The following is an 11,737-nucleotide window of genomic DNA, read 5'->3' as shown; positions in this document are numbered from 1 at the left end:
GTATAAAGAAATGTGTACATAGGACTCTCACCTGCAGAGTGGATGGTGCTGAGTCACTAGTATCTGTGAGTCCTGTCCCTCTCGGTATACTGGACACGATGTATCTGGAGCCCTTTGGCACAGGCTGTCTAACCACCAGCTTTCCTTTCCTGGTCTCTGCTAGAAACAGACTGTACCAGTAGGCATCGTTGGAGACCAGAGTGGAATCTGCGATGGTGGAGTTCCTCTCACTGATCACACTGTTCCTGCAGGGAGGAGCCGCTTTGCTGGGCTTGGGTTTCTGACACTTGAGCACGATGGTGACCAATATGGTGATGAGCAGGAGAAATGACACCGAGCCCAGACCGATGACCAAATACAGGTTGAGGTCTGAGAAGATGTCATATTCTAGAGGCACCTCAGTCATGTCAGAGTAGGCCTTAACGGCAGTCTCCATCGTGGACAGCTTGATGGTGACTGTAGCAGAGAGAGCAGGCTCCCCGTTGTCCTTGGCAACAACAACCAGTCTCTGGTGACGCGGATCTCTGTAACTGAACATCCTCATAGTCCGGATCTCTCCGTTGTATTGGTCCAGACTGAACAAGGTGGCGTCAGTCACCTGTAGAAACTGGTAGGTAATCCGAGAGTTGTGCACCGAGTCGGTGTCCAAGGCTATCACCTTGGCAACCAGGGAGCCTTTATCGGTGGATCTGGGGATCTTTTCCTCCACCACCGAGCCGTGCGCGCGCCACGGAGACACAATAACTGGAGCGTTGTCATTCTGGTCCACAATAATGATGTGGACCGTGACGTTACTGCTGAGTGGAGGAGAGCCAGAGTCTCTGGCCTCGATGTGGAAAAGAAACTCCTTCTCGATCTCATAGTCAAAAGTTTTCAGTGCGTAAAGATTCCCGTTCTCTGGGTTGATGGAGAACAGCATGGACATGGAGGTGTTGGCTATCTCCTTCTCTAGGATGAAATAAACTAGATACTGGTTTTCATGGAGGTCAGGGTCAAACGCAGTGAGTGAACTGAGCAAGGCTCCAGGTGCGTTATTCTCCATCACACGGATAGTATAAAATGACTGAGGGAACTGTGGAACATTGTCATTAACATCCAGCAGCTCTAACGTCATAGTTTCATTGTCAGATAAAGGAGGAGAACCTCTGTCTGTCACCGTGAAAGTGACGTCATATTCCGGGACCTTCTCGCGGTCTAATGGCTCTGACACTACTAATTCATAATAGTTATCAGAGGATTCCCTCAGTTTGAAAGGCATATTATCTGGAATATGAAGATCAACCACTCCATTGTCACCTGAGTCTTTATCACTGACACTAACTACTGCTATCACTGTGTCTAATTCTATGTTTTCATTGACTGGACTCTGAAATGATTTAATAGATATTTCTGGGTGGTTGTCATTCATGTCCTCAACCACAATCTTTATAGTACATTGTCCTGATAATGCAGTGGCTCCTTTATCAGTTGCTATAACTTCCATGTCATAAATCTTGAAGTCTTCATAATTTAACATTCCTTTAACAGCAATTTCACCAGTGGAAGGATTCAGATTAAATGTTTCTTGTGTTTTCTCTGACGTATATAAACTGTATGAGTATGTTACATCAGAATTTGACCCTTCATCTAAATCTGTTGCATTGAGATGAATCACGAGGCTGCCAATGGGAGAATTTTCCATAATTTTAATATTATAATTTGCTTTGTCAAAAGCAGGAGCGTTATCATTTGTGTCTAAAACACGAACAATAACACTTGCAGTGCCAGATCGAGCAGGTGTTCCTCCATCTACAGCTGTGAGTATTAAATTATGAACAGCCTGCTGCTCTCGATCTAAAGTCTTAGTTAAGATTAATTCTGCAAATTTAGACCCATCTCTTCCAGGTTGTACTTCAATATTAAAATGGTCACTCTCACTCAGATGGTAGGTTTTCACTGAATTGCTTCCAACATCAGGATCAACTGCATTACTGAGAGAGAATCTCTCTCCTTTTGGTGTTGCTTCAGATATGTCTAAATTAATGACGTCTCGTCGAAACTGTGGGGCGTTGTCGTTCATATCCAGAATTTCTACTTCTATATTAAAGATTCGTACTGGGTTTTCTAGTATCACTTCCAGTCTGAGATAGCAAGACGACTTTGCAGGGCAGAGATATTCCCTGTCGATCTTCTCAATAATATACAGTTCACCAGTCTCTTTGTTCACATCCAGATATTTCTTATTTGCAATGATGTCGAGACGCATCTTCCTCTGATTCAGTGTTTTTATATCCAGTCCGAGATCGGTAGCGAGATTAGCGACGACTGATCCTTCTTTCATCTCCTCGGGTATTGAATAATGAGTCACTGAAGTCGATATGTGATTAAAGCAAGAAAGAAGAATAACGAGCAGCACGTACCTTTTGCAAGTCCCCTTTGTTACAAAGGACCCCATTGTTGTGTGTTGGATCACCGCAGTTTAGTCAATATAATGTAAATTTCCAGCGATATTCAAATCTTCATTTTCATTCACGTCCCCGATCTCAAGCATATTCATATCATTTCAGTTTCGAGAATGTATATACACAGAGAAAGGACGATCGCGTTTATCGCTTAATGTTTCAGCACCACGGAGCTGTCCGATTTCTCCCATCCGCCCCAATGACAGCGGTTTCACTGACGTGACGATTGTTGTCGAGTGATTTGTTAAGAAAACAGCGCCACCTTTTGCATTTTGAAACACTCTATTCATTTTGAACCAAATCACAATGCCCTTTATATATAACTTGTGAATTTAAAATTACTAATTTTGTGCAGATACTTCTGAAAGGATTAGTTAACACTGATAAACATAATTTCCAAATGTTTACGGTGGGAAATGAAATGATTAATGATGACTTCAAAACGAAACACACATTGAACACTCACCTGCAGAGTGGACGGTGCTGAGTCACTAGTGTCTGTGAGTCCTGTCCCTCTCGGTATACTGGACACGATGTACCTGGAGCCCTTTGGCACAGGCTGTCTAACCACCAGCTTTCCTTTCCTGGTCTCTGCTAGAAACAGACTGTACCAGTAGGCATCGTTGGAGACCAGAGTGGAATCTGCGATGGTGGAGTTCCTCTCACTGATCACACTGTTCCTGCAGGGAGGAGCCGCTTTGCTGGGCTTGGGTTTCTGACACTTGAGCACGATGGTGACCAATATGGTGATGAGCAGGAGAAATGACACCGAGCCCAGACCGATGACCAAATACAGGTTGAGGTCTGAGAAGATGTCATATTCCAGAGGCACCTCAGTCATGTCAGAGTAGGCCTTAACGGCAGTCTCCATCGTGGACAGCTTGATGGTGACTGTAGCAGAGAGAGCAGGCTCCCCGTTGTCCTTGGCAACAACAACCAGTCTCTGGTGACGCGGATCTCTGTAACTGAACATCCTCATAGTCCGGATCTCTCCGTTGTATTGGTCCAGACTGAACAAGGTGGCGTCAGTCACCTGTAGAAACTGGTAGGTAATCCGAGAGTTGTGCACCGAGTCGGTGTCTAAGGCTATCACCTTGGCAACCAGAGAGCCTTTGTCGGTGGATCTGGGGATCTTTTCCTCCACCACCGAGCCGTGCGCGCGCCACGGAGACACAATGACCGGAGCGTTGTCGTTCTGGTCCACAATTATGATGTGGACCGTGACGTTACTGCTGAGTGGAGGAGAGCCAGAGTCTCTGGCCTCGATGTGGAAAAGAAACTCCTTCTCGATCTCATAGTCAAAAGTTTTCAGTGCGTAAAGATTCCCGTTCTCTGGGTTGATGGAGAACAGCATGGACATGGAGGTGTTGGCTATCTCCTTCTCTAGGATGAAATAAACTAGATACTGGTTTTCATGGAGGTCAGGGTCAAACGCAGTGAGTGAACTGAGCAAGGCTCCAGGTGCGTTATTCTCCATCACACGGATAGTATAAAATGACTGAGGGAACTGTGGAACATTGTCATTAACATCCAGCAGCTCTAACGTCATAGTTTCATTGTCAGATAAAGGAGGAGAACCTCTGTCTGTCACCGTGAAAGTGACGTCATATTCCGGGACCTTCTCGCGGTCTAATGGCTCTGACACTACTAATTCATAATAGTTATCAGAGGATTCCCTCAGTTTGAAAGGCATATTATCTGGAATATGAAGATCAACCACTCCATTGTCACCTGAGTCTTTATCACTGACACTAAGTACTGCTATCACTGTGTCTAATTCTATGTTTTCATTGACTGGACTCTGAAATGATTTAATAGATATTTCTGGGTGGTTGTCATTCATGTCCTCAACCACAATCTTTATAGTACATTGTCCTGATAATGCAGTGGCTCCTTTATCAGTTGCTATAACCTCCATGTCATAAATCTTGAAGTCTTCATAATTTAACATTCCTTTAACAGTAATTTCACCAGTGGAAGGATTCAGATTAAATGTTTCTTGTGTTTTCTCTGACGTATATAAACTGTATGAGTATGTTACATCAGAGTTTGATCCTTCATCTAAATCTGTTGCATTTAGATGAATCACGAGGCTGCCGATGGGAGAATTTTCCATTATTTTTATGTCGTAATTTCCTTTGTTAAAAGCAGGAGCGTTATCATTTGTGTCCAAAACATGCACAATAACACTTGCAGTGCCAGATCGAGCAGGTGTTCCTCCATCTACAGCTGTGAGTATTAAATTATGAACAGCCTGCTGCTCTCGGTCTAAAGTCTTAGTTAAGATCAATTCAACGAATTTCGACCCTTCTCTTCCAGTCTGAACTTCAATATTAAAATGGTCACTTTCACTCAGATGGTAGGTTTTTACTGAATTGCTTCCAACATCAGGATCAACTGCATTACTGAGAGAGAATCTCTCTCCTTTTGGTGTTGCTTCAGATATATCTAAATGTATGACGTCTCGTCGAAACTGTGGGGCGTTGTCGTTCATATCTAATATTTCTACTTCTATATTAAACATTCGTAATGGGTTTTCAAGTATCACTTCCAGTCTGAGATAGCAAGACGCTAATGACTTGGTATTGCAATTTTCCCTGTCGATCTTCTCCACAATATACAGTTCACCAGTCTCTTTGTTCACGTCCAGATATTTCTTGTTTGCAATGATGTCGAGACGCATCTTCCTCTGATTCAATGTTTTTGCATCCAGTCCGAGATCAGTAGCGAGATTAGCGACGACTGATCCTTCTTTCATCTCCTCTGGTATTGAATAATGAGTCACTGAAGTCGATATATTAGGAACAAACGAAAGAAGAATAACGAGCAGCACGTACCTTTGGCAACACTGCACTGTCACAAACGGCCCCATTGTTCTGTCCGGTTTCACAGCACCTCAAATGATGTAATGTACGTTTCCAATAAAGTCGGATTTTTCTTTAACGTTCTTGATCTCGAGCATATTCACACAATGAAAATTCCCAAAATATGTCAGTGCTACAACGCACGAGCCGTTTTCGGACTGGTGTTTCAGTACCGCGGAGGTGTCCGGTTGTTTCCTTCTCTGCCCTGATGACAACGATTGACTGTCATGGCGTTTATTGGCTGGTATTTTACTAATAAAACAGCGCCACCTTTTGGGTTTTGTACGATACCTTTCACTGAATGTATGGTGATGTGCCTTAAAAATCCCTTTATCAGTGTCATGTGAGTTTAAATTGAGTATCGCTGACAAGAATAATCAGTTTCGTTTACACTAATTATGAGCTAAAGTGATGGATATTTTTACCTCTAAAACTATGATATAAAAGAAACCGTCACTCAGTATTGATATATGTATAAAGAAATGTTTGCAGAGGACTCTCACCTGCAGAGTGGATGGTGCTGAGTCACTAGTGTCTGTGAGTCCTGTCCCTCTCGGTATACTGGACACGATGTACCTGGAGCCCTTTGGCACAGGCTGTCTAACCACCAGCTTTCCTTTCCTGGTCTCTGCTAGAAACAGACTGTACCAGTAGGCATCGTTGGAGACCAGAGTGGAATCTGCGATGGTGGAGTTCCTCTCACTGATCACACTGTTCCTGCAGGGAGGAGCCGCTTTGCTGGGCTTGGGTTTCTGACACTTGAGCACGATGGTGACCAATATGGTGATGAGCAGGAGAAATGACACCGAGCCCAGACCGATGACCAAATACAGGTTGAGGTCTGAGAAGATGTCATATTCTAGAGGCACCTCAGTCATGTCAGAGTAGGCCTTAACGGCAGTCTCCATCGTGGACAGCTTGATGGTGACTGTAGCAGAGAGAGCAGACTCCCCGTTGTCCTTGGCAACAACAACCAGTCTCTGGTGACGCGGATCTCTGTAACTGAACATCCTCATAGTCCGGATCTCTCCGTTGTATTGGTCCAGACTGAACAAGGTGGCGTCAGTCACCTGTAGAAACTGGTAGGTAATCCGAGAGTTGTGCACCGAGTCGGTGTCTAAGGCTATCACCTTGGCAACCAGAGAGCCTTTATCAGTGGATCTGGGGATCTTTTCCTCCACCACCGAGCCGTGCGCGCGCCACGGAGACACAATGACCGGAGCGTTGTCGTTCTGGTCCACAATAATGATGTGGACCGTGACGTTGCTGCTGAGTGGAGGAGAGCCAGAGTCTCTGGCCTCGATGTGGAAAAGAAATTCCTTCTCGATCTCATAGTCAAAAGTTTTCAGTGCGTAAAGATTCCCGTTCTCTGGATTGATGGAGAACAGCATGGACATGGAGGTGTTGGCTATCTCCTTCTCTAGGATGAAATAAACTAGATACTGGTTTTCATGGAGGTCAGGGTCAAACGCAGTGAGTGAACTGAGCAAGGCTCCAGGTGCGTTATTCTCCATCACACGGATAGTATAAAATGACTGAGGGAACTGTGGAACATTGTCATTAACATCCAGCAGCTCTAACGTCATAGTTTCATTGTCAGATAAAGGAGGAGAACCTCTGTCTGTCACCGTGAAAGTGACGTCATATTCCGGGACCTTCTCGCGGTCTAATGGCTCTGACACTACTAATTCATAATAGTTATCAGAGGATTCTCTCAGTTTGAAAGGCATATTATCTGGAATATGAAGATCAACCACTCCATTGTCACCTGAGTCTTTATCACTGACACTAACTACTGCTATCACTGTGTCTAATTCTATGTTTTCATTGACTGGACTCTGAAATGATTTAATAGATATTTCTGGGTGGTTGTCATTCATGTCCTCAACCACAATCTTTATAGTACATTGTCCTGATAATGCAGTGGCTCCTTTATCAGTTGCTATAACTTCCATGTCATAAATCTTGAAGTCTTCATAATTTAACATTCCTTTAACAGTAATTTCACCAGTGGAAGGATTCAGATTAAATGTTTCTTGTGTTTTCTCTGACGTATATAAACTGTATGAGTATGTTACATCAGAGTTTGACCCTTCATCTAAATCTGTTGCATTGATATGAACAACGAGGCTGCCAATGGGAGAATTTTCCATTATTTTTATATTATAACTCGCTTTGTCAAAAGCAGGAGCGTTATCATTTGTGTCCAAAACACGAACAATAACACTTGCAGTGCCAGATCGAGCAGGTGTTCCTCCATCTACAGCTGTGAGTATTAAATTATGAACAGCCTGCTGCTCTCGATCTAAAGTCTTTGTTAAGATTAATTCTGCAAATTTAGACCCATCTCTTCCAGTCTGCACTTCAATAGTGAATTGTCCACTCTCACTCAGATGGTAGGTTTTCACTGAATTGCTTCCAACATCAGGATCAACTGCATTACTGAGAGAGAATCTCTCTCCTTTTGGTGTTGCTTCAGATATATCTAAATGAATGACGTCTCGGCGAAACTGTGGGGCGTTATCGTTCATATCTAATATTTCTACTTCAATATTAAAGATGCGTACTGGGTTTTCTAATATTATTTCCAATTTGAGATAGCAAGATGCTAATGACTTTGTAGGGCAAATACTTTCCCTGTCGATCTTCTCAACAATATACAGTTCACCAGTCTCTTTGTTCACGTCCAGATATTTCTTATTTGCAATGATGTCGAGACGCATCTTCCTCTGATTCAATGTTTTAACATCCAGGCCGAGATCGGTAGCGAGATTAGCGACGACTGATCCTTCTTTCATCTCCTCTGGTATTGAATAATGAGTCACTGAAGCAAATGTGTCTCGAATGACAGAAAAAAGAATAACGAGCAGCACGTACCTTCTGCAATACCCCATTGTTGCATTCGGCCCCATTGTTGTCTGCTGCTTCCCACACTTCAACAGAGGTAGTGTACGTTTCCAGTTACACTGATTTTCGGTGATACGTCCTTGATCACAAACACATGGACATCATTTTAATCCCAAGGATTCGCTTTCGCTAAAAACTGCGTGCCGTTTTCGGACTGGTGTTTCAGCACCACGGAGCTGTCCGGTTGTTTCCCTCTCTGTCCTGATGACAACGATTCACTGTCATGGCGTTTATTGGCTGGTATTTTACTAATAAAACAGCGCCACCCTTTGGGTTTTTTCAAGATTGTTTCAACTGAGTTTAGCATATAGTACATTAAAAATCCGTTTATCAGTGTTAATGTGAGTTTTAATTGAGTATCGCCGACAAGAATAATCAGATTAATATACACTAATTATGCACTAAAGTGATGGACATTTTTACCTCTAAAACTATGATATAAATCAAAACATCACTCAGTATTGATATATGTGTAAAAAAATGTGTACAGAGGAATCTCACCTGCAGAGTGGATGGTGCTGAGTCACTAGTGTCTGTGAGTCCTGTCCCTCTCGGTATACTGGACACGATGTACCTGGAGCCCTTTGGCACAGGCTGTCTAACCACCAGCTTTCCTTTCCTGGTCTCTGCTAGAAACAGACTGTACCAGTAGGCATCGTTGGAGACCAGAGTGGAATCTGCGATGGTGGAGTTCCTCTCACTGATCACACTGTTCCTGCAGGGAGGAGCCGCTTTGCTGGGCTTGGGTTTCTGACACTTGAGCACGATGGTGACCAATATGGTGATGAGCAGGAGAAATGACACCGAGCCCAGACCGATGACCAAATACAGGTTGAGGTCTGAGAAGATGTCATATTCTAGAGGCACCTCAGTCATGTCAGAGTAGGCCTTAACGGCAGTCTCCATCGTGGACAGCTTGATGGTGACTGTAGCAGAGAGAGCAGGCTCCCCGTTGTCCTTGGCAACAACAACCAGTCTCTGGTGACGCGGATCTCTGTAACTGAACATCCTCATAGTCCGGATCTCTCCGTTGTATTGGTCCAGACTGAACAAGGTGGCGTCAGTCACCTGTAGAAACTGGTAGGTAATCCGAGAGTTGTGCACCGAGTCGGTGTCCAAGGCTATCACCTTGGCAACCAGAGAGCCTTTGTCGGTGGATCTGGGGATCTTTTCCTCCACCACCGAGCCGTGCGCGCGCCACGGAGACACAATGACCGGAGCGTTGTCATTCTGGTCCACAATAATGATGTGGACCGTGACGTTACTGCTGAGTGGAGGAGAGCCAGAGTCTCTGGCCTCGATGTGGAAAAGAAACTCCTTCTCGATCTCATAGTCAAAAGTTTTCAGTGCGTAAAGATTCCCGTTCTCTGGATTGATGGAGAACAGCATGGACATGGAGGTGTTGGCTATCTCCTTCTCTAGGATGAAATAAACTAGATACTGGTTTTCATGGAGGTCAGGGTCAAACGCAGTGAGTGAACTGAGCAAGGCTCCAGGTGCGTTATTCTCCATCACACGGATAGTATAAAATGACTGAGGGAACTGTGGCGCGTTGTCATTGACGTCCAATAGATGTACGATTATTGTTTCGTTATCAGATAAAGGCGGGGTCCCTGCATCTGTCACAATCAGTGTGATATCATATTCAGGTACTGTTTCACGATCCAAGGGCTCAGACACTATGAGCTTGTAATGCATGGGTCTGTCTGATGACTTATTAAGAATAAAGGGCATGGGCTGATTTATGGATAAGCTTACATTTCCATTAACGCCAGTGTCTCTGTCACTTATGCCTACCAGAGCAATGACACTTCCAACTGGGATGTTTTCATCCACTGTGTTTTTTACAGACTGTATGGTAATTTCTGGATAATTGTCATTCATATCCGTCACGTGGACGACTACTTTGCACTGCCCCAGCAGGGGATGTGTCCCTTTGTCTCTTGCCTCAATGTGCAGCTCATAAAATTTCATATCTTCATAGTCAATAGTTCCTTTTATAGTTATCTCTCCTGTGTTGGGATTCAATGCAAATACATCCTGTGTTTTTTCTGACGTGTAGAGGGTGAATGAGTACACTATCTCTGAATTTAGACCCTCGTCGAGATCTGTGGCGTTAAGCTTCATCACTAAGGTTCCGATGGGGGAATTCTCTGTCATATTAATTGTGTAAGTCTGCTTGTCAAACCGAGGAGGATTATCGTTTGTGTCCTGCACTCTAACAATGATATTGGCAGTGCCAGAGCGCACAGGGACCCCGCCGTCCACAGCAGTCAATATTAAATTATGAACAGCTTTCTCTTCTCTGTCTAAAGACTTAGTCAACACCAAATCAACATACTGAGTTCCATCACTGCCCGTCTGAGTTTCTATGGTGAAATGTTCACTGGCACTGAGCTTGTACGATTTGATTGTATTCGTGCCAACATCTGGATCCACAGCATTAGGCAGAGAGAATCTCTCTCCCGGTGTTGCCGATTCTGAAACGTCGAGCTCTACTCTGTCTCGTCGAAAATGTGGAGCGTTATCATTTATGTCTGTTATTCCAAGTTCAATGTTGAAGATGCGTAAAGGGCTTTCTATGACAACGTCAAGCTTTAGAAAACAGGAGGTTGTTTTTATCGGACAAAGATACTCCCTGTCCATCTTCTCCACGATAAACAACTCTCCCGTGTTTTTATTGACATCTAGATATTTTTTGTTATGGAAAATATCAAGTTTTACCTCTCGTTGTGCCAGACCTCCAGGCTCAAGTCCCAAATCCGCAGCGAGATTAGCCACTACAGAGCCCCTCTCCATCTCCTCCTCTATGGAGTACCGTGTCACAGACAAAGCTCTTGGCCATAATGCAGACAAGACAAAGACAGCGGCCCAAGAATTCATCCTTTCATCTGCAGGAAACAGTAGTCCAGATTCTAAAAATGTGTGTCGTTTTTGTTGATTCTTAAGATCAGAAAAAATATCTTAGGACATGTCTTTTGCTAATTTAAAAAATAAAAAGCTTATCTTCCAGAAAGCTGTGTCCTACACCCTTCACAAATGGGTGTGTCATGACGACCAGGAGAGAGCTGTATTATACTTTAGTGGTCAACAGTGACACCCTGTGACAGAGACTGCACATAGTACAGTAACTGTAGCAGAATTCTTTTTTTTTCCTGTGGAAGGGCTGCCACTGTACTCTCTGACTAAGAATTACAGGTTCAATTGAACTGCATGTTAAAACTGCACTGTATTTTATCAGGTCTGCCATGGATTGCATATAGTGCTGTATTTCTGCAGCATAAGACCTCCCCCAAGAAAACCATGTCATTCACTATGGAATATCGTTTGAGGCGTCATAACAGACATTTTGTTGCTCCATCAACTTACTGATTCTGTTCCAACTACATCACATTTCATTGGTGGCATATTTAAAGACACTAACACTCATATTCACTCCTCACTGTTGGCTGATATTTGTTTGCTGCCGTTTTTGTAAAATACTTTTAATAATGAGATAATAATATGATATGAGATTATTTTCAG

Source organism: Epinephelus lanceolatus, chromosome 7 (assembly GCF_041903045.1).
Source record: "Epinephelus lanceolatus isolate andai-2023 chromosome 7, ASM4190304v1, whole genome shotgun sequence".
In the NCBI taxonomy this organism is placed as follows: Eukaryota; Metazoa; Chordata; class Actinopteri; order Perciformes; family Serranidae; genus Epinephelus; species Epinephelus lanceolatus.
Note: the sequence above shows the minus strand (reverse complement) of the source record.